Genomic DNA, 27,827 nt, shown 5'->3' with positions numbered 1-27,827 from the left:
GAGGTCAGTTGGCGCATCTCCGTCACCGTTTGAGCTTGACCTTCCATTACTTCCCTATGCCTCTCCGCATGTCTAGTCTCGTGTGAACTGAGGGTATGATTGAGTGCACTAAGACTTCCCATGGAGTGAGAGAGGTCTTCCTCTTAAACCTCAAAGTTGGTGTCATCCCTCGAGATGCGGGCATCCCTTATCTGTGCTGAACATCTTCATTTTCTTTGTTTTCCCCCATGTTACCCGCCATGTCTAGGTGCAGTCCCGTGAGACCACTTATCACTGTTTTGGCTATAACTAGAGCTAGATAACTCCAATTGACCTACTTTTTGTTCAAAACGGAGGTAGCAATGCCCTCTTCAAGATGAGTACAAGCACGCATCCCTAGGTTTTATACAGAAAATTTTATAATCAGAAATGTGGGACTGTTCTGTGCAATCTAGCACTGTCCACACCTAAGAAAGGCCTGTTTTGGGCTGTAGGTATTTGGTATGCTCCAAGTGGGTATCCAAAACTAAGCGGGGTGCTTGGCAAGGCCTGAGAGTACTCTCCAAGTTCAGCACCTTAATTCTTGGGAGTGGCAACACGTCTGCAAATGCAAGCAATTTCTCTACAGCACCCTGAAACAGTCACAAGAGGGCTGAAATTGGGTTTCCCTTCTATTGCACTGTGGGATTCACTTTTTTCTTGGCATCATACATCACTTTAGTATCCCTTAGCATGTTTGGCATCACTTCAGCATTACTGAGCATAAGGGTAAGCATTTCCATGACCATATCCAACAAGATAGGCTCTCATACATGCATAACCACTGCCCTTACTGCATATATGACTGCATAGGTATATCCCATGATACATATATCCATCTTCAATCCAAGTGAAGCAATACATTCCCATAAATCACTACATACATAGCTACATGTGTATCTAAAGATACATTTGCTGAAGTACAACCATACATCCCATGCATACAAGAGTGTGTCATGCCATAGCCATCAAAATTTCCATCATACCAAGTCAATTTCTCAATTTCCCAAGAAATACCTGCACACCTGCAAATGAGTTTTGGGCTCCGGATCACCGGGAGGTGGGAAAAGTTCCCCCCGGGCCGGGTTGTGCACCCCTTCAGGGTCTTTCATGGCAAGGGGGATCACCCCTCTTTTGTCTTGCCACCTCACCTGGCATTGGGCTTTTTCTCACTCGGAATATACATGGCAAACATTTATTAATTAAACACCCATCATGAGATGCATTTTAGGAATGGAATTTTTGGGCTTTTCATGAAGTGCATGGAATTGGAATTGGGAATAGGGATAGAGAGCTTACCGGCAGTGACTCACTGCGAACTCACCCTTATATAATGGATTTATTAATCAATTCTTGGCTCAGCCAATTCACAAGAAGCCAAACGGGTTATGGATAAGCAAAAGTATAATCTCAATGAAGCTTCAGCATGAAGAAAATCCATTCCAATGCCACAAGATCAAATGAGAATGACTGAGATTAATATTCAGCATGCACACTATGTTTGGGACTCCTATTGCCTACTTGGACTCATGCATCCTCTCAAACAAGTGGATAGGATTCAATAAGAGGCTTAATGGGAGAGAATGAGAGCCAATAATCGGTTACCTTGTGTTGTTTGATGAAGATTGCAGCCACTAATGCCACTTGAGTCCTTCATGAGAGCTCCAATTTGATCCCGCATGCTCCATAGCTCCAAAATGGTTTTGTGCTTCGTCAAGAAGATATGAATTTAGCTTGGGGAAGAAGGATTCTTCAATGGGGGAAGGGCATTGATTGCATAGACTGATCAAGAGGATTCCTTCCAAATGAGCACTCCATAATGCCTTCTTGCTTCCAAGAAGCCTTCAAATCTTGAGAATGAGCTGTAATGTGGTTGTAGCTTGGAGATAGGATGGCTCAAGACCTTCCCATGAAGAGCTCTTGATGAAATTGAAGCTCTACTTCCTGGTTGCCCACAAATGCATGTCTTCAAATCTTGCTTCTAATCTTCTTCCCGTGCTTCTTGATGGCCAAATATTGAGCTAGGCTTGAAGAGTGAACCCGCGGGACCAAGAAGAGACCAAAATCTTCAAGATTCTTGAGCTTGATGCCAAGCTTTCATGGCTGCCATGGACTGCACATGATCAAGGTTTCTGAGGTGGAAGAGAAGTCCAAGAAGATGAGAAAGGAGGCTTCAATCTTGCCCAAAGAACTTGCAAGAAGCTAGGAATGAGAGCCAAGAAGGAGAGGAAGCCTGTGGTGTTGTCATTCTGGCCTGGAATCAGCCCACATTTTGTGCTGAAAAATGTGGGGGGCTGCCTGGAGGGGAGAGGAGGTACCACACAGTACTTCCACCACTTGCCCTGTAGCTCAAGGGCTTAAGGAACTCCTGGGAAGGAAGGTAAACTCCATGGAAGAGGGAGAGCAAGGTTTGGGGCTGATTACCTCCATGGGAGCTTGCTAAGAGTTTACCTTCAACTCCTGTGACCACGATTACTAAGAGTTTACCTCCATGGGACTTTCTTCTAACTCCTGTGACCATGATTACTAAGAGTTTACCTTCAAAATGGGCCAAAAATGACCCACGAGCTGCCAAAGTCGGTCGTCCTTCCTCCAAACTTGGTCCAAGCCGCCATTAATGCTCCTGCTTGTAGTCCTTGTGGTCCAAAAATATTTGGGAACTCCCTTACTGCTCCCTGTACCTGTGTACCTGTGACTCAAAATTCAATGTGACTAGAAAGTTGTAACTGGGTAAAATGAAGGACTAACTGGGACCAAGAACCTAGGCTCTGATACCAATTGTCAAGGAGAGGGACTGGGAGAGAGAAAGGAGAGAGAGAAGATTGCAGAGAAAAAGAAGAAGAAGAGGAGCAGAAGAGGGAGAAAGACAGGTACGAGGAGAGAGAAAGACTAGAAATGGAGAGAGAAAGGCAGGAAGAGAGAGAGAGAAGACATGGAAGCTTGGAGAGCAAGGTGAAGGAGAAAGAAGACTTGTATTAATTATCTGATGATCAAAAATTAAGTCTCTCTCACCTTATATACCAGCCAGTGTAACTAGTATTTCCCCGTTATTAAGTCCCCCTCTCTTACACTCTTGAAGAGTACTTTAAGCCTATGTAGATAACTTAGTTCTCAAAATTAGGCATGATAAAAAATGTTCTAAAGCAGCGTACTATCTTGATCCTGTCTGCATCATCACTAGCTCCATAATCAAGAGGCTTCAGCCACCAATGTATCCCTTAAGAAAGGAAACTCATCCAATATAGAATCAGGCCTCCAAGAAACTTCCTCAGGCAGTAAACCTCTCCATTTGATCAAATATTCCAGGATAGAACAAGATCGAAGCTTCTTCTCATACTGACCTATAACAGCCTCTAGGATGTACTGAATAAGACCTTCTTCATCAATAGGTGGCAGCTCATCAACTATATCCACTAGATCTCCATAAAAAGGCTTGAGCTGACTAACATGGAAGACATTGTGAATCTTTGTGAAGAGGGAAGCTCTAATCTGTACGCTAAGTCTCCAATTCACTTAAGGATCCGGTAAGGGCCATAAAACCTATGGGCAAGCTTATTACTAGATCCATCTTTTAATGTAGTGTACTTGGACTTGGGCACCTTCAGTAAGACCAACTCTCCTTCTTGGAACTCTAAAGGCTGCCTCTTCTCATTAGCATACATCTTCATTTGGTCTTGAGCTTTCCTAAGATTCATCTTGCATTGTTGAAGAAGGGTCTGCATTCTTTCTAACTCTTCCTTTCCATGAGGATTGATCCTTTCATTAAACATGACTGTGGGTAAGGGCACCTTGTAACCATACAAAGCCTCGAAGGGTGAAACTCCAATACTATTGTGGGTAGAATTGTTATAAGCAAACACAGCCAAGTGTAACCAAGAATCCCATGAAGTTTGGACATCATAGCAGAAATGGTGAAGATAAGTCTCCAACCATTTATTAACTGTTTCTGTCTGTCCATCATTTTGTGGATGATAGGCCGTAGATGGAGCCAATTTAGTGTCCATAGATGTAAATACCGCCTGCCAAAAGTTACTCATAAACTTTGAGTCTCTATCATGAAAAATCACCTGCGATAATCCATGTAGTCTAAAAATCTGCTCCATAAACTGACTGGCCACTTAAGAGACAGTAAACTAAATCTTGGTTGGAATAAAATGGGCTGCCTTGGTGAGTCTATCTACCACCACGTATATACTATTCCATTCCTTCTTGGTAGTAGGCAAGCCAATAATGAAATCCATAGTAATATGAGTCCATTTACTTGTAGGAATGGTAATGGCTGTAACAAACCTCATGGCTTATGGGTGATGTCCTTATTCTGCTGACAAGGCATACACTTCATGACAAAGTCCTTGACATCTTTTCACAATCCTTTCCAATAGAAACTTTTGATGATCCTGTCATAGGTCTTGAAAACTCCTAAATGTCCAGCTAGAGGCAAAGAATGTAGTTCCTCCATAATTTTCCATATAAAAGAAGAGGTAGAAGGAATAACAATCTTGTCTTTCAACCAAATAAGGCCATTTTTAAACTGATAATACGAGTTTTCTTCCATAAGACCTTGCTATAATTTTTGAAAAATATGGCTGAATTCTTCATCCAGAAGATAAGCCTCCTGTAATTATTCAATCCAATCATTATGCAATTATGTCATTGCTAAAACTTTGCAATCCCTCATATGAGAAAGAGAATCAGTCACTATATTGTCTTTGCCCCTCATATGACTGATGTCAAAATCATAATTCGGTAGTGTAGCAACCCACCGACGCTGCTTGGGAGTAAGATTGGACTGAGTAAGGAAATACTTAAGAGCCTTGTGATCACTGTGTACTATGAATCACCTGCCATACAAGTAATGGTGCCACTTCTTAATTGCATGTAAGATAGCCAACATCTCCTGGTCATAAACATTCATGGCCATGCTATGCCCATACAAGCATTTTCGACTAGTTCTTTTGCATGATAGAAAAATAGATCAAAATGCAAAATTGGTTATTTTGGGATGCTTTCCAATTTTATATTGACCTAATACTTCTTAAAGAACTTGAAAATGAGTCCAAAGGTCATAACTTATGGCACTAGGTAGGTGCTTCACATCGGTGCTATATTGTTAGTTAGGGTGCTTTACACAATAAGAGTGTTGTGTAAAAAATTCAACATATTACCGACAAGATGTTACATCTATCAGGTTTATAGTAACGGGGGTTTTACCAATTCCTTCCCCGTCATTTTCTCCATCAGCCATGTTTCTTGCTTCTCTTGCTTCAAATGGGCTTCTTGAATTTTTGCAAACTTGTGGAGCCATGAATGTTGGGTGAAATTAACGTGGTAGTTCAAGAGAGTTGGTGGTTGTCCAAAAAAATTTTGCGAGCATTTTGCTTAGTGATATGGTTGTATGAAAGGAAGGTGTAACAGGGTGTAGAGAAAATGAAAATGAGATAGAAGTGGGATATTTTTCTCCTTCAAGGCTCAAGCTACAATGGAAAAGAAAAGTAGATAAATTTTTACATCATCAGGAGGTCTTTCTTCTTGCTTTCTTTGTGAAGGAGAGGGGGTGTATTTATAGCCATGAGGGGGAGCATGCAGTCAACTCATTATAAAGGATTTTTCAAATACCATTTTTACACATTTGTTACATACAAAAGGATGTTGCATAAAGGGATTATTTACATTTTCTCTCACCCACTACTCCTCAGAGGGAGTCCCTTATACATTGCCTAATGGCACGAAGCACAGACATAGGGGGTCCTCCAACGGCTGAATGCCGCCACCCCTCTGCGACTCTCCTACACCTTGGGGATTGGCCCCTCGGTGCGTCGCTCAACATATAAACATTCCGTACAAAATCCACTCAAGGTACCATTTAATCGTATACAGGGATGTACCATTGTCCTTACTTCTCTTTCCCCCAGACCCCACGACTAGCCTATGGCTTAGGGTGTCCTGTCTCTCACTCAACGTGGGTCAAGGTCCTAATGAAAACAATTGCTGTGCATCCAGGATTTCTGATACCTTTAAATATTTCCATGATCTTTTTATTGATATTTTAATCGCAAGCGTCATTAATGAAATAACAATAAATATCATGAAATAAACCATGATTAAGATATTTTCTTAATGACAGGCATATAATCCTTTTCTAAGTGAAAGAGTCTTTTCACTGAATAGTTAATTATCATATTACTTAGGCTATTTTCCTAAGCAAAGTTCATATGCATTTTCTTTAGAATGCGTTTATAATCATTTAAAGCCAAATATAGCGATAAGCTTATCCATGTGATACGCACATATATTTATGAGTGACCTCTCTCAAGGTGTCTCCAAACACGAATGGTGTTTGTAGGTAGTAAAAGGAATATAAATTTTATCTTTGTTATTACTTGGGGCTTACCAAGTTATATCTATATCAAATGTTACTATCTTTGATGTGATCTAACTTATCTTCAACTTATTTTCTTTAATGAACTCTCCAAGGCATTAAAATACTTCTTTGAAGACTCTCATATATATCCTTTACAAGCATAATCAAGTAGAGAAAAGATTTTGTGAGCACTAAACCTCTTCACTGAAGACCTCAAAATTCACCTCTAAATATTCTTATATAAAAAAGTTTATAACTAGAATCAAGAACCACAAAGATTTACCAAGTACACATTACTAGATTAACAAATTCAACCTCTTCTTGAGTAGCAGCAAAAGCTCCTTTGATCTTTTTATCTAAATTATTGAGATTGTTAATACGATTGTTCCCAATAGTACTATTAGTACTAGTAGTATTAGCACCATAATCGCTAAAAATACTATTAATAGTATCCAAGTTTGTCCTTAGTAATCCTTGATTTTGTAAAAAAAAAATTGTAATATAGGCATAATTCTTCATAAACTTAAAAAAGAATCATCCTTCATCAACATAATATTTCATTATTTTAAATTCCTAAGCTTATTTTTATTAGAAAATTGAAGAAGATACGCACATGTTATTGTGTTTACCATGAATGAATTGATTTAATGTGGGTAGTGTTGGTGACACTCATGAGGATTGACACAAAATCATTACATATATATGTGTGTGATTACTTATAAAATTCCCAGAGGAAGCACTAGATGAATGGCCAAAGGAACCATTGAATGAGTGGCACAAGCTTGCATGCTTACTACATCATGTAAGAAATTTCCGAAACCTCTATTTTGTCATTGTAATCTTGATGTAGAAAATGAGGAATTAGTAAATTTGAAGACTTTTGAAAATATCATAACAGAAATACGAGGAGGTCAAACAAGGAAATGTATAAAACAAGTCTATAAGGACATGCTTATGAAAGATACTATCCCAATTTTTTAACAATGATTTGAATGTGTTCATCCCAAATAACTTTTGAAGGTACTAGTAGAGTTCTGAATCAAAGACTTCTTGAGGAATTTTCTAAGTGATATAGTGATGTCCATTGTTAACTTTGCAAAGAATTATACCTTCAAGGTGTAGAATGAAATCCAATCAATAAATTCATATAATGAACAATGTACTACATTGGTGAAAAATTTATAATGGAAGGAGGGTGGTAATTTAAAGAACTAATATATTTTTTATTTTTAAAAATACAAACAACATAACAAAATATTAATGTAACATTCTTTTATGGCTTCGTTCTATGTCTTGTGTCTCAAGGACAAAAGTTTATAAGGCATTAGGTTTGATTGAATGGATCAACATCTCAATTTAATGTCACATGGCCATTTTACTTTGTTATAAGGTAAGATTAGGTATAATTCTTTCCAAACCTAATGTTAATTACTTTTAACATTTTATTAGCCTTGTATTAGTGTTGTATGTTAGTCCTTAGTAGTGGTCTGTATTGTTACTCAATGTGAATACTATTTAAGAAGAATATAAGTATTACCTATGTACTACTTATGTGCTCTATTGGTATTGTTTGATATTATTCTTTTTTGTGAAAACAACATTAATACTCTAAATTAGTAATGTATTAGTACTATATGTTAGTCTTCCAAGTTAGAATCATATGTTAGTTTTGTCTTTGTTACTATGTCTCCATTCTAAGACTGTGTTATAAGTCTTATCTATAATCATTGTTTGTTAGTACTATGTGTTTGTGCTCTTTTATTTTAGTACTATTTTCTAGTAGTCTTCTATGTTAGTACTTTTTTGCATTAATACCCTTTTATCATGGTGTACACTACTGATAGTAATCTAAATGCAACTATAGGAAAATGAGATATCCACATTATGTGTGAGGGTTAGAAGAGTGAGGTAAATGATGCTTTGCTTGTTCCTTCCTTGATAAGAATTTGTTATCAATTGGTGCTATGAACGAACTAAGCATGTAGGCTATTTAAACTAGATTCCTACATTCCTACATTCCTAACTTGGATGTAATAAACATAGAAGAGACAAGAAAGAGTTCTATAGAGCTATGCTACAAAAGGTATAGCTATTTGAATTTCAAAAACTTGTTAACATTGAGATTTAACTCTATGGCAATGGGAATTATAGCTCTACATTATCACCTTGATGTATGTGAAGCTTGTTGCTATACAAAGCAAGAAAGACAAAGATTCAATAGAAGCTTAATAAGAGCTTTTGGAGTCTTGGATATCATTCATGCTAATGTATGGGGTCCTTCTCAAACCCTCTCATTGAATGGTTCAGTCTATTTTGTCATATTCATTGATGACTACCCAAGATATACTAAAGCTTTCTCTACTTTCTTGGATATGGTTGAGAATGTAATAGGGAGGAGAATTAGAATTCTCTAATCTAATAGAGGTAGTGAGTCTTAGCAAAATGTTGTTAAGAGAAAAAACAAAGTATTGGTAGAAGCAACTAGATGTATGCCCAAAGAAAAAGGTGTGCCCAATATCCTATGGACCGAAGCTATTAATACATCTAATTATCTAATGATCACATCTCCTATTGAAGCCTTAATAGACATAACTTCTTTTGAAGCCTTTACTGGTTATAAGCTAGTAGTAAGTCATTTGAATGTGTTTGGAAGCATTGCTTACACTCATATAGCTAATAAGCATGGGATCTGCATTTGGACCTATGGTACCATAGGAGGAAACCTTCCTCAAAATTTTTATCTCATTCTTTATGTGGCTACCTTCCGCTTTAGGCAAGGTAATAGATCTAGTTGGCTGATAAATCCAACCCTCTCAACAAGACTCATGGGGAAATATAATGTTAATCTCAATTGTTCTTGATTTATGCATTCCAATTAATTCTCTTCAATCACATGTATGAATAACCATATGTAGCTCCAAGCATCTCTAGCAAACAGTAACTCCATTTTAAACAATCCATTTGTATTTACAATATTCCAAGTTACTAACATTGCATGATCCCCATCTTCAATAACAACATATTCATGTAAGTATAATGATTCATGAAAACACACATATCTTATACTTCTTTTTATTATCCAGGTCAACCTAGAGGAATTAGACATTCTCTCAATCCATTTTATTTGCATACTTAGAAAAAATCTATTTCTTTAACCTTGTTATATTCTCTAAAATATAACATGGTTTACATTGTTTACTCGCTTCTATCAAGCAATCTTGGTGGGGTCTACTTGGATCTTTTGTCCTTCTAGGTCTAATTAAATGCATGCCCTTATTACCTATGACCCATAGGCTAGACTAGATAACTAATTGTCTCATCATATAAGTTTCTAAAAGAAGCCTTGAGCCCTATATATATTTATATTGTCTTACTCTCTCCAATATCAATAAGGTAAAAGGATTACCCAAGCTTATGAAAGTTATTATCTTTTTTAAAGTTTTAGCCCTAGTAGTAGCCCATCTCTTCTTACTAAATAGTACTTTCTAGTGGACTATTGCTCTCATTATACCTTGAGACTCTTTCCAAAAAATTGCCTAGTCCCTATCAATCTCCTAGGATAACATAGGGTATGTAAGTGCTCTATTCAACTCAATTTAACTTTATAGGATTAACTTTACTAGTATAGGAATTTGTTTAAGTGGCATATCCTAGGGATAGTTGTTGTCACACATTGAAGGAAACATTGGCTAGCTCTTTTTGTAACCTATGATTTGGATTGATGAACTTTGGTATGGATGTAGCTCGTACTTCTCATCCATTGGCTATTAGGGGTAGACATGATGGTAAGAGCAGTTATGATCATCGTGGTAGAGACTCACAAAGGTCTCAGTCTCATGGAAAGTCTCATAATAAGTCGTGTGCTCATAAGGCCTCTCTTAGATGTCATTATTATGGGAAGAGGGTCATATTCAATTGCAGTTTCATAAGATGCGTGATGATGATAAGTGTAGGGAGAAGGGAAAGGGCAAAGTGCATGATAAGTTTAATGATTGCAACATTGTTCCTAGTAACTCTAGTATGAAAATTGAGGAGATAAAAGCCTTGGAGCTTGAGTATGATGAGTATTACATCTTGGCAACTTCTTCTCTTGATGCTAGTCAATTGGATGATGCCTCGTCCACTTTTTCTTAGTGTTGGTTGCTTGATTTGAGGGCTTATTTTCATGTTAGCCCACATAGGGATTGGTTTCAATCTTATCCTAGCATGACAAGTTTTGTTAGACTAGGAAATGACTTGGCATTAGCATTGGGGATGTACAACTACAATTTTCTTTAGGAAGCTCTTTTACTTTGCATAATTTACATCATGTACCGGCTTTGACCGAAATCCATCTATCTACTAGACAATTGGGTAATACAAGCTATTATGTATCTTTTGGCGATTTTGCATGGAAGATTACTTGTGGAAATCTTGTTTTTGCTCGAGGTGCTAAGGCTAGCATTCTCTATCCTTTATTTGTATCTAGATCTCTTGACCATGTTTTAGCTCTAGCGAACATACCACATGTATCTTTATGATATATCCTTAAAGAGAATGAAAATTCTAATTCGTTTTTTGCATTATCTTCTGCTATTGATTACAAATGTATTGATCATTGTGACCATTATCTTTATGGTAGGTAGACACACAGTTTTCATAAGAAGTCTAGCATTATGCGTATAGGTGATCCTTTGGCTCTTGTGCATTCTAATGTATATGGTCCCATGCCCTATCAATCATTGGGTGGTGTAAATTATTTTGTTGCATTATTGATGATTATTCACATAAGGACTTGGCATATCCTATTAAGGAGAAATTAGAAGCATTATCTACCTTTAAGCATCGGCTTACTCTTGTTGAGAACTAGTTTGGGTAAATGTTAAAATCACTAAGGTCTAACAATGGGGGTGAATATGTTTCCAAGGCCTTTGAGAAATTTTGTGGTGAGAGAGGTAGTGAGCGTTAGTTGGTATTGTCAAGTGCATGAATAGGACCATTCAAAAAATAGTGTGAAGCATGCTTAATCAGGCAGCTTACCACAACATTTTTGGGTTGAGGTAGTTACTATTACCATACATTTGATCAACAAATCCCCATGCATTCTATTGGTTGTCAAGTTGCATAGGAGGCATCATCATATGTGTATCTTAAAGTTTTTTAATATGAGGCTTTCTACCATGTACCCAATGACAGAGACTCAATAAGCTAGATTCTAAGTTGGTGAAATGCTTCTGTCTTGGTTATGGGGATGTAGATAGATGGGCTTTTACCTGTGGGATCCACAGGCTCAGAAGGTCATTCACAGCCACAATATTGTTTTCCATGAGAAAAGGATGCATAAGCAACCTAAGAAAGTAATTAAGGTATGTAAGGTGATTCTTCAAGAGGAGCCTCATATTATTGTATAGCCAACTAGATAGCGTGTAGTTGATGCTCTATTGGCCCATGGCCATGATGTTAGATAGGATATAAAAGCCCCAAAACCTATTTTGCAACTATCTATTAGAGATCAACTTTTTCCATTTGCACCCTTCATGGACTATGTTATCGTGACACATTCTCATAAACCTCTTACTTATGAGGAGGCTATGTGTAGAGGTGATAGTAACTCTTGGGAGAGGGCCATGCAGTTAGAGTTTGATTCACTGTAGACAAACCATACATGGGATTCGGTTCCTTTGCCTAGTTGAGAAATATACATTACTATGAAAGTGGATACACAAGTTAGAGAGTTCCCTTGGATGCCCCAAGCTAGCATATATAAGGCCAGATTGGTTACAAAGGATTTTAAGCAAGATCATGGTGTTGACTTTTATGAATTCTTCTCTCCAATAGTCAAGATGACCACCCTACAATTGGTTTTATCCTTGGTTGTGCAATTGGATATAGCCTTTATCAAATGGATGTGAAAATTTATTCTCTTCATAAGGACTTGTATGACGATATTTATTTCTAATAGTATAAGGTCTTTATGAAAAATGGTAGGAAACACCTAGTATACAAGTTGAGAAAAAGCCTTTAGAGCCTTAAGTCGGTACCTAGGGAATGGTATCATAAGTTTGATGATTTTATGCTTTTGCAAGAATATACTTGTAGTGTTATGGATCCATGTTTATAAATGAAGAAGGCCCATGCTAGTAGCCTTATTGTCTTGGTATTTTATGTCACTAACATGTTGATTGCTTGGAGAGCTCATGATGAGTTGGATGCTTTGAAGACTCAACTCAAGAAGAGCTTTGAGATGAAGACATGGGATAAGTCTCACATATTCTTGGTATACACATTACATGTGATCACTCTAAGGAGCTCCTTTACCTCTCATAGCAAGTGTACATATAGAAGGTACGTAAGACCGATTCCATATGCAACACATTAAGCCTATTGGATGTCCTTTATATTTCTATGTGTAAGATCAATTAGGTTGATTATCCCTAGTTAGATGAGTAGAAGTCGGAGATGCCCAAGATCTATTATGCATCTATAGTGGGCATTTTGATGTATGCCATTATAGCCACTCAGCTTGATATAGCATTTGCAATGGGAGTTGTGGCATGCTATATGGTTACACTTGTCCAATTTTTGAGATTTATGCAATCACACTCCTAAGACTTCCTCTTTTTATGGAGTAGTAGAGCAAGGGACATGCAATAGCCTAGGAGAAGTTGCATGAATCCCATAGGCATAGTGAGAAAAGGAGAACCATCCTACAACTATAAAAGTATGTACTTGACATTGAGTTAAATGATGAATGATATTGTACTTTGTAATTTCAATCTTGTCTCTCTACTCAAGATTGTGTTTATGAGTCCAAGATAATCTATCTTGGAACCTAATTCACTTGAGTAATAGTCAGTGTGTCCAGTCTCAGTTCATTATGATGCTTCTTATCATTGACTTACGTTCTCCATAGCTAGATCTTGCTCAAGGATCTGTGTTTCTCAAGATGGTACTAGAGCCATGGTGAGCTCAATTTAGCTCAATTCACTGCTTCTCTAACTCTCCACAACCTTTGATTAGCTCAGCTCCACAAGAGTCTTTCATCTCTCACTTCATTTTCACTCTACCATTCTTGACCTCCATAGCCAACAACATCTATCTCTATTGAAGTAGCCATATCTCTTCAACTAGGCCATATCTCTTTGAGCTTTATTCTCAGAGTTGTTTTTTAGGTCAAGTGAAACTTCTTGGCACAAAAATTGAGGAGATGTTTGTGCATCATACCCAATATTTGTATTTTTCCAAATCTGAGTGTAGTTTTGATAGCGACCACTCTGAAGGCTTAGATCTCTCAATTTGAGAAAAATAAGTACAAACCCTCTTAGGGAGACTTAGAACCATTGGTGAGGGTCCTTCATCTCAAAGGGTTTGAGCATATTCAACCTGTGGAGCTTGTGGGAGCTGATTTACCCATGTGATTGTGGGTTATTTATAGATTGAATCCACTGGCAACTGCCAAAGAAGAAGAAGAAGGTGAAGAAGAAGAAGAATAATAATAATAATAATAAGACACTCAAGAACAAAAGGGCAAGCCTCATCAGTCCTTCAATTCCCACTTGTTAGACATACTTTTTTAAGCCTTGCATATACTTACATGGTCCAATCATAAGCTTTGTAATCCTCATGTAACATGTGCACAATAGTCTCTACACACTTAGTGAGGCCTTGTGATAGTCTCTAGACTTATATGGTTGGTTTTTTCCATGTCTACACTTAGCAAGGTTCTACTCATGACAACCTCTATATACTCAGTGCTTTTTATGGTTATGATTGAGGAGGGGTGTTGAGTTTTATGCAATTACACTCCTAAGATAGCTTCTTTCTATGAAGCAATAGGGCAAGGGACATGCAACAACCTAGGAGAAGATGCCTGAATCCCATAGGCACAGTGAGAAAAGGGAAACCATCCTATAACTATAAAAGCATGCACTTAATATTGAGTTAAATGATGAATGCTATTGTATTCGTAATTTTAGTCTTGTCTCTCTACTTAAGATTATGTTTATGAGTCCAAGCTAATATATCTTGGAACCTAATTCACCTGAGTAATAATCTATGTGTCTAGTCTCAATCATCATGCTTCTTGTCATTAACTTCCATCCTCCATAGCTAGACCTTGCTCAAGAAATATGTGTTTCTCAACACCGGTGACATTGGGATGCCACAAAGGGTGGTATCGTGAGGTACTTGAAAGGCGTTAAGATATGTGAATTTTCTATGGTAGCTAAGATACTACAATGGTGGGTTACAATGACTCAAATTATACATGACATGCATATGGTAGAAAGTTGATATCTACGTATGTCTTCACTTTTACTAGAGGTATTGTTTCTTGGATATCTGGGGTGCATTCTTTGGACGGTCTTATCTATTATTGAGGCAAAGCATGTTGTAGCCATTAAGGCTTGCAAGGAGGCCTTATGGTTAGGATGACCGTAGTATTATTGTTACTCCTATACTATATTCAGATTCTACGAGTGCTATTGAGTTGTACCGATCTTTCATGCAAACACAAAGCACATTGAGGTGCACTATCATGTCATTAGGGAGGTGGTAGTAAACAAGTCTGTTGAGCTTTTGACTCACAAGAATCTTATAGATCTACTCACTAAAAGTCTTCAATGGAACGCTTTGTCTTTCTTAGGAAGATGATGGGTGTAGAATAAGATGACATCTATTCATCATCTTGTTGTACTTTATGTGCATTTTTACCTTGTTACTTTTCTCTTATTCCCTCATCACTAGAGGTACATTCACCTTCAAGTGGGAGGTTGTTGGGGTTAAAGGCACATGTGCCTATACCACCATATATTTACTTCACACATTGTGGGAGGTTGTTGGGGTTAAAGGCACATGTGCCTATACCACCATATATTTACTTCACACATTGTGACTGCACACTTATACATTGTAGGTGGTGAGCACCACTATCACTTTATTCTTTATTCTTTTAGTGACTATTGAATATGGGAAGGCCAATCACACATTGTGACTATTGGATTTCCAATATCTTGTGACTTTCTCTCTCTTTCTCTTATGCTCCATCCTCCACGACTCGCATCTCTCCTACTTCTACTTGCTTGTGCTTCCACTTGGGCTCCTCCCTTCATGATTCCCATGTTGGAGTAACTCGATGGCATTGGGTCAAGGAGTAAAGGAGGAGGATTGATGAGTACGGGGGCTTCACCCTAGGATATCTTAAGAGAAGGGATTGTATTTATATTGTGTATGTATTGGTGGAGGGTAGGGAGAGGGGATTGTGGGGGATTTTTGATTCACCATGAGGCAAGGGGTTGTTAGATACTCTCATGGGAGCAACTCAAGATGATACTAGGTTGGGGAGCATAGGAGAAGGATTGAAGAAAGAGGGGAACCTTATAGGTTTGCCCAAGCAACTAGTGTGAAGTGGGGAGGATGCCAAGCGAATGTGTGTAATGGTAGCTAGATTAGGCTACCACTCCCTCCCTTATCTTGTCCTTTTAATAATAGCCCCCTTGAACCTAATGTACTACTTTTTGAAATTATTAAATTTACTTACTTAAGTAAATTGGTTAACTACTTGCTTAATTTATTTCTTAACTAAGTAAATTAATAACTTAACAAACTTATGTGACTAACATTTTTTTCCTTTCAAATTCATATATATATATATATATTTTAGCCATGACTCTCATATATGACATTATGGGGTGTTCTTGCACATTTGGGAGTCATTATTTTATAGAGTATTTGTGGTGACAGGTTTAAGGGTGGGTGTTTACACATCTTTGGGACATGGGCACATTAGCTTAATGTTACTAGATCCATCAACAAGATAGAAGTCATTAAACTTGGCTTCTTATTGTGCATACTTAACACATTACACAAACGAATTTTCATTGTGTGTACATAACACATTACACCAAAATGCATTCTTATTTTTGTACACAACAGATTAGATTAAGGATGGTAGATCAGTCAACAAGATAGGAGTCACTAAACATGCCTCCTTATTGTGTGTATGCAACACATCTTACAAATGCATTTTTGCCATGCTAACGAGATTTTAAAAATGCATGCAGATGGTTTAGAAGTCTCTTCATTTTACATGCTCTCTTATTGTCTACACTTAACACATTACACAAATCCATTTTTGCCAAGATAACAAGACAAAAAATGCTTCCATATGGTTTAGAAGTCTCTTCATTTTTTGACCATTGATATAGTTGGAATTGATGCAAGAGAACAAACCTCACACATAAAGCATTGGTGTGTGCACTTGCTTAGATCCATTGTTCATTATCTTCAATATTTTTTCTTCTCACAAGAACTCAATGAGTTAGACTATTGTCTTCTCTTAATCCTTCTTTTAATCTATCTACCACCAAGTTGGCACTTGCACCAAATTATGTTCCATTAATTGTTCTTAAGCATTTCCATTTGTCAAAGCATTTTAAAGCCAAGCATAAGCATCAATGTTCCATTAATTGTTCTTAAGCATTTCCATTTGTCAAAGCATTTTAAAGCCAAGCATAAGCATATTGATGCTCTCTTATGACATTGAAAACTCACTTTAGAAATGATTAGCATCCAAAAACACTAGTTATATGAAGGGAATGTTGCCCACATATTTGAGGGGAAGCCTCAAAGTATTATGAGGATAGGGAACCCAAGTTATCTCAAGCTACATTGTCATCATGAGCTCTCTATCCAATATATAGGTAGATGCATTGTCAAAGACTATCATAATGACATTCTTAGGAACCCAAAACCTTAGAATAGATCTCTTTAATCATGCATACACTCTATGAGCCTTTCATTCTTCTGTGAGCTCTCTCATAGTTACACTCTATGAGTCTTGCATTTTTTTCTTGAGGAAAGAAGTGTCACTTGCCTTTAGGAGCACACCCTCTTGACGAATGGTCACCACATTGTCTATACATCCATCTAGGGCAATTATGTAGCCATATAAAGGGACATAATTGTTATGATAGGGTGAAAGCATGCTAAAATGTATATAATACTAATAATTTTATTTAGCATTAAATATAGATTCCATATAATGAGTAAGAATGTGCACATTTAGTTATTGAATAAGATTTGCTGCATGAATGATGTTACAAATTCCATGCATGTGTACACACTATACTAAAGATATACACTAATCCTTTGGGCTCTTTACAAGTATTGTACCTAACTCCTCTCTTGGAGGTCTATTAAGGCTATCCTCTGTGTGTGTGTGTGTGTGTGTGTGCGTGTGCGTGTGCGTGTGCGCGCGCGCATGTGCACGCGTGTGCATGCGCATGTAGACGTGCGTGCGTGCATGTGTGTGCACACATGGGTGTGTGGGTGCAACCAAGCCCACCAATCAAGGATGAAGAAGGTAATGAAGAACTCCCTTATGGAAAGAAGCTATGTGACGAAATCACCTATGAAGAGTTCTCCCTTGAAGGTGCAACTCACAACAAAAGAAAAGGGGAAAGAGCAAGGAATAAAATACTTTAGTTCACTTGATGAGTCAAAATGAGTTTCCTCTTGTGAACCACACGAAGAACTCACTTAGAGCTAGAAGGATAATTGTTGAGTTTATGGGGTTTGTTGCATCGTGTCACACATAGAGGCTTCCATATTAGTGCCACCAACAAGGATTCATGCAACAAATTTCATGAGTTTTACAGGAAGCTTTATTAGAAACTAGGTGAGGGGTGCTCCGCCTCCCCTTCTCAATAGGTCACCCATCCTAGTATTGTTCACATGAATGTGTGCTTAACCAATTGCAATAGACATCTAGTCCTGAAAACTTTACGATGATGGTTGACCTCTAGTCTATCTAATTATGAAACCTTCCTTTATGGTCCAAGGGTTCTAACCCAATATTTAAAAATCATTGGTGCATCGATAATGATTTAGTTTTCTCTAGAAAGCGCGGAGTCCATTCTAATACTCCCCTTTAAGCCACACATCCACTTCCTAGAAGGTCACCCATTGTATGCCACGCTTAGCTCCAAGACTCCCACAAATTGTACTAGCCATATATCCCCCAAAACCTTAAGGTGATGGTTGACCTCCAACCTATCTAAATTTGGAAATAATTTTCTATTGGCCTATAATTCAAATGCAATCTTAATATGTTTCTATTGCATTAATTGCAAGATAGTTTTCTCTCAAAAGCTTAAATTTCATTTCCAACACTTGCTCGCAAGCCACAACTTAGTTGAAATTTGAGTGCTACCCAAGTTCACCAACCTAATCACATATACCATATTAGAAACTAGGTGGGGTCCATATGTCTCCCCTTCTTGAGAGGCTATCCACCCTCACATTATTTAGGCTAGTCCATGCTTAGCTAAAAGATTCCCACAAAGTGGACTAAGCATCTAGCCTCCAAATACTTAAGGTGATTTATGACCTTCTAACTATCCACTACATGGAAAGCTAGTGTGGATTGCATTTCCAACAAGGTTGATAAAATGGACACCATCATCAATAATGAAGTTTGGAATTTCTTGGCCCGTGTATTTGCCTCATCGTAGCATCAAGACATTGAGGTTGACTAGCATCGATGATTTTTCTTAGCACATTGACAACACCTAGAAACAATGCCTAGCATTGCAAAACTTTTTATCAACATTGTATACAATTGACACATTGTTACCAACTTTTCACATTAATTTAATGTAGATGCAATCGTAATTTCGTCTTTGGAGGACATGTCTATGTAGTCCGGCAAGTGGAAAATCCTAGTTCGAAGGAGTTTTGTGCTAGAGGGTGGACTTAGGAAAATACCAAGTAGAATTCGATAGTTTTATCTAATCAGAAGGGATTATTTTCGATTAGTGGAACCATGAGTATTTGAGTTAATATGAGCAAAGGAGGGGAAACATTTTGATAGTAGCAACCTCATAGGCAAAAATGCAAGAGAGGGTAGTCATATAATGAAGGTGGAAAAGTAGCTAACATTTTATCTTAACAAAAAAATATTATGTAAGAGAGGATGCTAGTTGAAAGAGAAGGGGGGTGTTCTTCTATGTGTTGTGGTTCTAAAGGTTAGGAAATGAGTTTTAAAAAAACCATAACTAAAAGAAAAAATATTGCATGTGGATTTGAAGAGGTTATGACCAAGGAGATGTCAGAGAGAGAACTAGGGAGAGAGAAAGAGGAGAGAGAAGACTGTAGAAGAGAAAGAAAGACTGCAGGAAGAGAGAGAAGAAGAGTGACGAGGAGAGAGAAATACTAGATTTAGAGAGAGAAAGACAGGAAAGAAGGGGAAGCCATAGAAGCTGTGAGCAAGAAGGGAGAGAAAGTCTGTAATTGTATTATTGTGTCAAAAAGATGTGAAAAATTACATCTCCTCTCCTTTTATACCAATGTCAGTGTGACATAGCATAATATCAATGTTATTACACTAATTTGTTATTCCCAACTTCTTACAATCCATCCCTTCCCAAAAGTTTTTGTCCTCAAAAACAAACTTGATAACGTCTAGAAAAAGATGGATAGAACAGAGTACTACTCTGTTTTTACAGCTTTACAAATGGAAATTGAATGAAGTATGATCACTATATGAGCTGAAATTGAAGAACAGAAGTAAGCCCCAGCTATATACAGGATTTGAAACACTTCAGAGACAAATGGAGCCATAAAGTCTTCAACAAATAATCCCGAAACAAAGTAGACAGCTTGCTGAGTAAACAGACCCTACTGGACCAAATCTGCCATAACTTTTGATAGGAGTATCCAAATGGGATGTACCATATATCAAAACGAATCTCTTGAAGAGTACTTTAAGCCCATATAGATAGCTTAACTCTAAAAATTAGGCACAATAAGAACTGTTCTAAAACAGCGTGCTATCTTGAACCAGTCTGCATCATTACTAGCTCCATAAGCAATAGGCTTCAGCCACCAATGTCTCCCTCAAGTATGGATACTCATCCAATATAGAATCAAGTCTCCAAGAAGCCTCTTCAAGTGGTAAACCTCTCCATTTGATCAAATATTCCACAATAGAACGTGATCGAAGCTTCTTTTCACGCTGACTTATAACAGCCTCTGGGATGTACTGAATAAGACCATCTTCATCAATGGGTGGCAGCTCATCAACTATATCCACCGGATCACCATAATAGGGCTTGAGCTGACTAACATGGAAGACGTTATGAATCTTTGTAGAAGAGGGAAACTCTAGTTTGTATGCCAAATCTCCAATTCGCTTGAGGATCCAGTAAGGGCCATAAAACCTGTGGGCAAGCTTATTACTAGATCCATCTTTTAACGTAGAGTACTTGGATTTGGGCACCTTCAACAAAACCAGCTCTCCTTCTTGGAACTCTAAAGGCCTCCTCTTCTCATCAGGATACATCTTCATTTGATCTTGAGCCTTCCTTAGATTCACCTTGCATTGCTGAAGAAGGGTCTGCATTATTTCCAACTCCTCCTTCCCATGAGGATTGATCTTTTCATTAAAAATGACTGTGGGTAAGGGCACCTTGTAACCACAAAAAGCCTCAAAGGGTGAAACTCCTATGCTCGCATGAGTGGAATTATTATAAGCAAACTCAGCCAAGTGTAACTGTGAGGTGCCCGCCCATCGGCTTTCCAAGCACTCTTTTAGCGGTCTATCGAGAAATGAATCTAAGCGTTGCTGCTCGGCACTCCCAAGGAATGTTCCAAGTTTTGTCGCCTAGGGTTTCCCGAATCCGCCTTGCAACGGAACGTTCACGACCGAACCCACTAGGATCGACCTGAAATTTGGGTTCCTAGTTGTCAAGGTCTCATGTTAGCATTCTAGCGTCGGGTATTGGACATCCTACTTTACGCAGAGATATCAAACCCGAAGTAGATCTATGCCGCACTTGGTTCAAAGAGAATGGGAAACGAGAGGGATGCGTTGCTCAACCTCTTTGCCCATAGGGCATAGTCCCATTTCGGTCCCCTAAAAAGGCATGAATCGGGTTCTAACCTATGAATACCTAAAGGTCGAATGACGATAAAAACTTGTGAGAAGCCTCCCAGTTCTCTGGGACCACCCTACCATAGGACGGACCTGTCGGGGGTTCCACCCACCCGCTTTCCTTAATAGCTTTAGTTTTCTAATTAGGTCCTACCACATTTATGTGTGACACTTAAAATCAGCTTCATTAATTAAGCCTTTTAGGGAACAAGGTTCGTTCGCGTAAATTATAGCACAGACACGAAAACAGAGCAAAGCAATCTATTGACAAACAAGATCAAACAAGTTCCTTAACTTATCTTCAAGTTAATCTTTGTCTCCCGCCCATACAGGAGAAATTATGTTTCGCTTCTGTCCAACAGAAGTATCCCTTCTGCCCTGCAGAAATAACTGGTCCAATTCACATGGCACCAAAACTCAATCCTTTATCTAGAATAGGATCTCCCAACATGCCAAGATGTTGAGGGCCACGGAGGTCTTCAACTCCATTCTAGACCTAGCAAGGGGTGTCCAGAGCTCCAACTGACCCACAAGTTGTCTAGGAGCGAAACATCATTCCCGTGGTTGGCCTTTTCACCACTCGACCTTCGGCTCGTGAATCGAGCAGTGCCCTTTCGTGTTAATACGCGGTGCGACCATGGAGGTGATCCAGCCGTACAATATATCCTTCCTTAATTAAATCCTTTAAGAATCAAGCACAAACAAGGCATTCAGCCTAATAACATTTTCTAAGAAAACATTCCTTTTTCCCATGGCGACTTGTCATCACAGATCCTTGCCATGCATTTGCCATAAATCACAAGCACTTGGAATAATCATCCAAACAATAACTAACAACCAATTGAATGTAAAAACATTTAGGATGTTGTTCGATCAATCAACAAAACCAATTGCATTCTTTCCAAACAATGCAAGAATAGACGATATAACATTTCCATCGTATATTTGCTCTCTCCCTTGGGGTCTAAGAGCAATACCATGCAAACATGTTCTTAACACTTCCTTCCTTTGGCTAGGGCATATGTTAAGGGTTCAAACACTATTCATGATGTAAGTTCTATAGGTCACTTACCTTGATTGATAACCCAACCCTGAATTTGGATTGGCAAAAGTCATCCTTATCCAACGGATCTCAAGACATCCTAGTTTTAACCCTTATGATCAATTTCTTGTACTAGCTCTTAGTCAAGTCATGAGGCAACTAGAAATTTATCGTCATATATCAAACATGTTATAGGCATAACGTATAAATACTTGATAAGATAAGTGCGAGATGATCTCGAGTAATTAGACTCCAATAGGCCTCGCATTGACCTAGAATCTAGTTTTTCTTAATATTTGGCCTGTTAGGCTAAGTACTTTTGAAGTATCTAAACTCTAAACTAGTACTTCTCCATTCATGATTCTTAATGTCATATTCTTTTAGTAATTATGCTATCTATAACCCTTGACTATACTTTAATCTAGCACTTATATGCCCAATCTTTTAATGTCGTTCTTTTGACGACTATGCCATTCATAACGCTTGACTAATTCTTCCTTGTAATTGCTCTACTAGCAAATAAGTCATATGTAACTAGGTGCAATTATCTTCCCTTGATATATGCACTTCACAAACTCCATCTTCCGAGTAAGCGAGATGAAATTTATAATTTCCCATGACCTATACTCGTGCAATAGTATGGGCTTAACGTATCTCATACGAGAATCAAAGCAAGCATCTATCAACTTGAAAATACATTACTTACAACCGGAACTATAGTTGGATTGACAGTGATGCCCTTGCTCGAAACCTTGTTGTTGATTGCGGAATTGTCATCCGCATGCGACATTCTTCGCTTGGAGGCCATCATCCGCAGGTAGACTCAAGAGATTAAGAAGGTAGAATAGATTCAAGATGGGAGAGTGTAAGAGAAGATGGTTTAGTCGAGGATCGAGATAGAGGGAATTGAGTTAATTCTCTTCCTTGCAGCCTCTCGGGGTGACTCTTCTCTCTCTCTCTCTCTCAAGCTCTCTTTCAAGCTCTTCCTCACAATCTCTTGGAGGAGTATCCTCTTCTCTACCTCTCTCTCGCAGCCTCTCGGTGTCTCCTTATGCTTTTTATGCCTCTCCCATGCCTCATATTTATAGTGAATTAGAGAAGAGGGCTTGTGGTTGAGAAGTGGAGCTCTTTGTGGAGGGGGATCTTGGAAGGATCAATGATCTGATGCTCAGATCATACATGTGATGGTTCCATTGGCTCCGAAAGGGGGGTAAAACTCCAAGATGCTTAGTTAGAAAGCTCTCAGTTCACTCCTTCTTTTCTCTGTTCGAAGTGCTGTCTACTGCTTGTAAATTGCGATCATGGCGCACGCGATTTCGCCAGTCACTTTTTTTTATTTTTCTTTTTATAAAATCTTCAAACTAACTAAAATATCACTTGTCTTTTCTTTTAAATGACATCTAGTTCCATATCGTTTTTTTAGGATAATATCTAAAATATCTAAAATATACTAGATTTGCCCAAAATCTAATGTTTTTGGACCTTCCAAACTATACACATGAACTTTAGTGATTAATATAACTCATAAGTCTCGTTCATGTTGTAATTTACGTGAAGGGTAGCTACGGTCTTTGCCAATTCGAGAAAAATATCGAATTTACGACTCTTGATTTTTCTAAATAAAATATTTTAAATTAAATAAAAATTATCAATAATTAATGTTAGTTAGTATTTACCTTAGTTAGTCTTTAGTTAGTAATCTTACTAACTTATTAATTGACTAACTAGCCAACTAGCTTTTATTGTGCAGAGATATTACATCCTCCTCCCCTTAGAGAAATCGAGATGTCCTCATCTCGAGAGAAACGAGGAGTATCATTTTGGAACCTGTGGGTTATGGGCCCACCATGCTTTTGCTACGCTACTCTGATCTCTCACAGACATAGAGTCTTTTGAGAAAAACAACCTATGGTATTTGATATATTTGAGTCTTGGTTACAATAGAAAATTTATTGTAGTTACATCTCATGGATATCTTCTAGGTTTTTCCCAAGCACTTGGTATATTCTAGATCATTGGAGCTTGTACGGCTTATTTCTTGTAAGCTCAAGTTTTCTTCGAGTTCCATTGGGACAATTGATATAGTTATGTCCAATGTTGTGGCACTCAGAGCATCGGTGTTTAGGGTGCTTTGGACATTCCCTTTTGAAATGACCTAACTCCCTGCAATAGAAACAACGCGGAGCTTTATCACTTGTGGTCACAAGATTTTTGGTTGTCCTTGGTAGGATTTTCTTCTTTAGACCAAAGTGTCCTAGGATTCTTTTAGCAGATTGGAGTGGTCCTTTATCTTGGAAACTACATTTCCAGATTGTCCTACCCTTAGTTTGGGACTAAGCTCCATGGACAATTGGCTTTGCTTGTAATACTAAAGAATACTTCCAAGCTTCGACATTCTGGTAAGACCCAATCTATAATAGTTGAGAAGAAATGACTTAAGAGAAATTCATTGCACATTATGACTATCATTCCTTGCTAGAGTATCTCTAATCATTTGCAAGTTCTAGGCTCAAAATAGACGCAACTCATATTACTCAAGTTAACTGTAATTACAAGAGTAAAGTTTATTCCAATACAAGTTGTATTTTATGTCGACAAAATTTCTAGGATTTCTAATAATCCTAAAGTGGTGTAGTAGATTCTAAGTATTCGTCTTCATTTGATTTCTCTATATATCCGAAGACTGCACTTGTGTAACTTCGTTTTCTTGGAGACTCTGTATCTTTTGGACTTAAGTCAGGGCAGTCTACTTGGACATGTCCTAGCTCATTGCAATGGAAACATTGACGGTAGGGACATCTCCTACGGATGTGCCCTATCTCTCCACATGTATGGCATCTCTTACCCAGATCTCGAGAGTCATCTTTACTAAAATTTTTCGATTTAAATTCTTGGACGATTGGATTCACTCGGAGTAATGCGTCTTGCAAGTCTGTTGGACGCATTGCTTCAAGACGGTGGTTCAGAGGAGTGTTTAGGCCATGGCAAAACTTGGATACTTGCTGTGCAATATCCATAGGTGGTGCGTATTTTAGTAGGGTTACAAACTTTGAGTAGTAAGCTTCCAAAGTTAATTCTAGTTGCTTTAGCCTGAAGAATTCATTCATCTTCAAAGTCTGGTAGGTTGGCGGAAGGTATCGTCTGCGTACAGCATCTTTCAGCTGAACCCAAGTAACAGCGGCTTCAGAAACACCTTCATCTTTGCACCATTGCTTCCACCATAATTGAGCCTGTCCAACTAACTTAAGTTTGGCTATCGTTGCTTGATTGGTAGAGGCAGTTCCCGAAGCAAAGAAATAGTCATCCATCGACTCAATCCATATCTCTGCCTCTGCTGCAATGTCTATCCCTTCTCCATCAAACTCGGGTACCTTAATTTTCTTGAGAAGGAATTTCTTCTCTTGCATGTCAACATTCGTGGGTGCAGAAGGTGCCTAACAATCAAGCCATACTGCTTAGATTATTTTGTTTACGATATGTCTACAACCCATACATTAATCAATCATGTATCATTACAAAATTTGGCTCTGATACCAACTGTGAGGTGCCCGCCCATCGGCTTTCCAGGCACTCTTTTAGCGGTCTATCAAGAAACGAATCTAAGCGTCGCTGCCCGGCACTCCCAAAGAATGTTCCGAGTTTTGTCGCCTAGGGTTTCCCGAATCCGCCTCGCAACGGAACGTTCACGACCGAACCCACTAGGATCGACCTGAAATTTGGATTCCTAGTTGTCAAGGTCTCCTGTTAGCATTCTAGTGTCGGATATTGGACATCCTACTTTACGCAGAGATACCCAACCCGAAGTAGATCTATGCCGCACTTGGTTCAAAGAGAATGGGAAACGAGAGGGATGTGTTGCTCAACCTCTCTGCCCATAGGGCATAGTCCCATTCCGGTCCCCTAAAACGGCATGAATCGGGTTCTAACCTATCAATACCTAAAGGTCGAATGACGATAAAAACTTGTGAGAAGCCTCCCAGTTCTCTGGGACCACCCTGCCATAGGACGGACCTGTCGGGGGTTCCGCCCACCCGCTTCCCTTAATAGCTTTAGTTTTCTAATTAGGTCCTACCACATTTATGTGTGACACTTAAAATCAGCTTTATTAATTAAGCCTTTTAGGGAACAAGGTTCGTTCGCGTAAATTATAGCACAGACACGAAAACAGAGCAAAGCAATCTATTGACAAACAAGATCAAACAAGTTCCTTAACTTATCTTCAAGTTAATCTTTGTCTCCCACCCATACAGGAGAAATTATGTTTTGCTTATGTCCAACAGAAGTATCCCTTCTGCCCTGCAGAAGTAACTGGTCCAATTCACATGGCACCAAAACTCAATCCCTTATCTAGAATAGGATCTCCCAACATGCCAAGATGTTGGGGGCCACGGAGGTCTTCAACTCCATTCTAGACCTAGCAAGGGGTGTCCAGAGCTCCAACTGACCCACAAGTTGTCTAGGAGCGAAACATCATTCCCGTGGTTGGCCTTTTCACCACTTGACCTTCGGCCCGTGAATCGAGCAGTGCCCTTTCGGGTTAATACGCGGTGCGACCATGGAGGTGATCCACCCGTACAATATATCCTTCCTTAATTAAATCCTTTAAGAATCAAGCACAAACAAGGCATTCAGCCTAATAACATTTTCTAAGAAAACATTCCTTTATTCCCATGGCGACTTGTCATCACAGATCCTTGCCATGCATTTGCCATAAATCACAAGCACTTGGAATAATCATCCAAATAATAACTAACAACCAATTGAATGTAAAAACATTTAGGATGTTGTTCGATCAATCAACAAAACCAATTACATTCTTTCCAAACAATGCAAGAATAGACGATATAACATTTCCATCGTATATTTGCTCTCTCCCTTGGGGTCTAAGAGCAATACCATGCAAACATGTTCTTAACACTTCCTTCCTTTGGCTAGGGCATATGTTAAGGGTTCAAACACTATTCATGATGTAAGTTCTATAGGTCACTTACCTTGATTGATAACCCAACCCTGAATTTGGATTGGCAAAAGTCATCCTTATCCAACGGATCTCAAGACATCCTAGTTTTAACCCTTATGATCAATTTCTTGTACTAGCTCTTAGTCAAGTCATGAGGCAACTAGAAATTTATCGTCATATATCAAACATGTTATAGGCATAACGTATAAATACTTGATAAGATAAGTGCGAGATGATCTCGAGTAATTAGACTCCAATAGGCCTCGCATTGACCTAGAATCTAGTTTTTCTTAATATTTGGCCTGTTAGGCTAAGTACTTTTGAAGTATCTAAACTCTAAACTAGTACTTCTCCATTCATGATTCTTAATGTCATATTCTTTTAGCAATTATGCTATCTATAACCCTTGACTATACTTTAATCTAGCACTTATATGCCCAATCTTTTAATGTCGTTCTTTTGACGACTATGCCATTCATAACGCTTGACTAATTCTTCCTTGTAATTGCTCTACTAGCAAATAAGTCATATGTAA

The sequence above is a fragment of the Lygodium microphyllum genome, chromosome 1 (assembly GCF_053477565.2).
Source record: "Lygodium microphyllum isolate KBCC chromosome 1, Lygodium_microphyllum_v1.1.10, whole genome shotgun sequence".
Classification (NCBI taxonomy): domain Eukaryota; kingdom Viridiplantae; phylum Streptophyta; class Polypodiopsida; order Schizaeales; family Lygodiaceae; genus Lygodium; species Lygodium microphyllum.
This window is presented reverse-complemented; position numbering follows the sequence as displayed.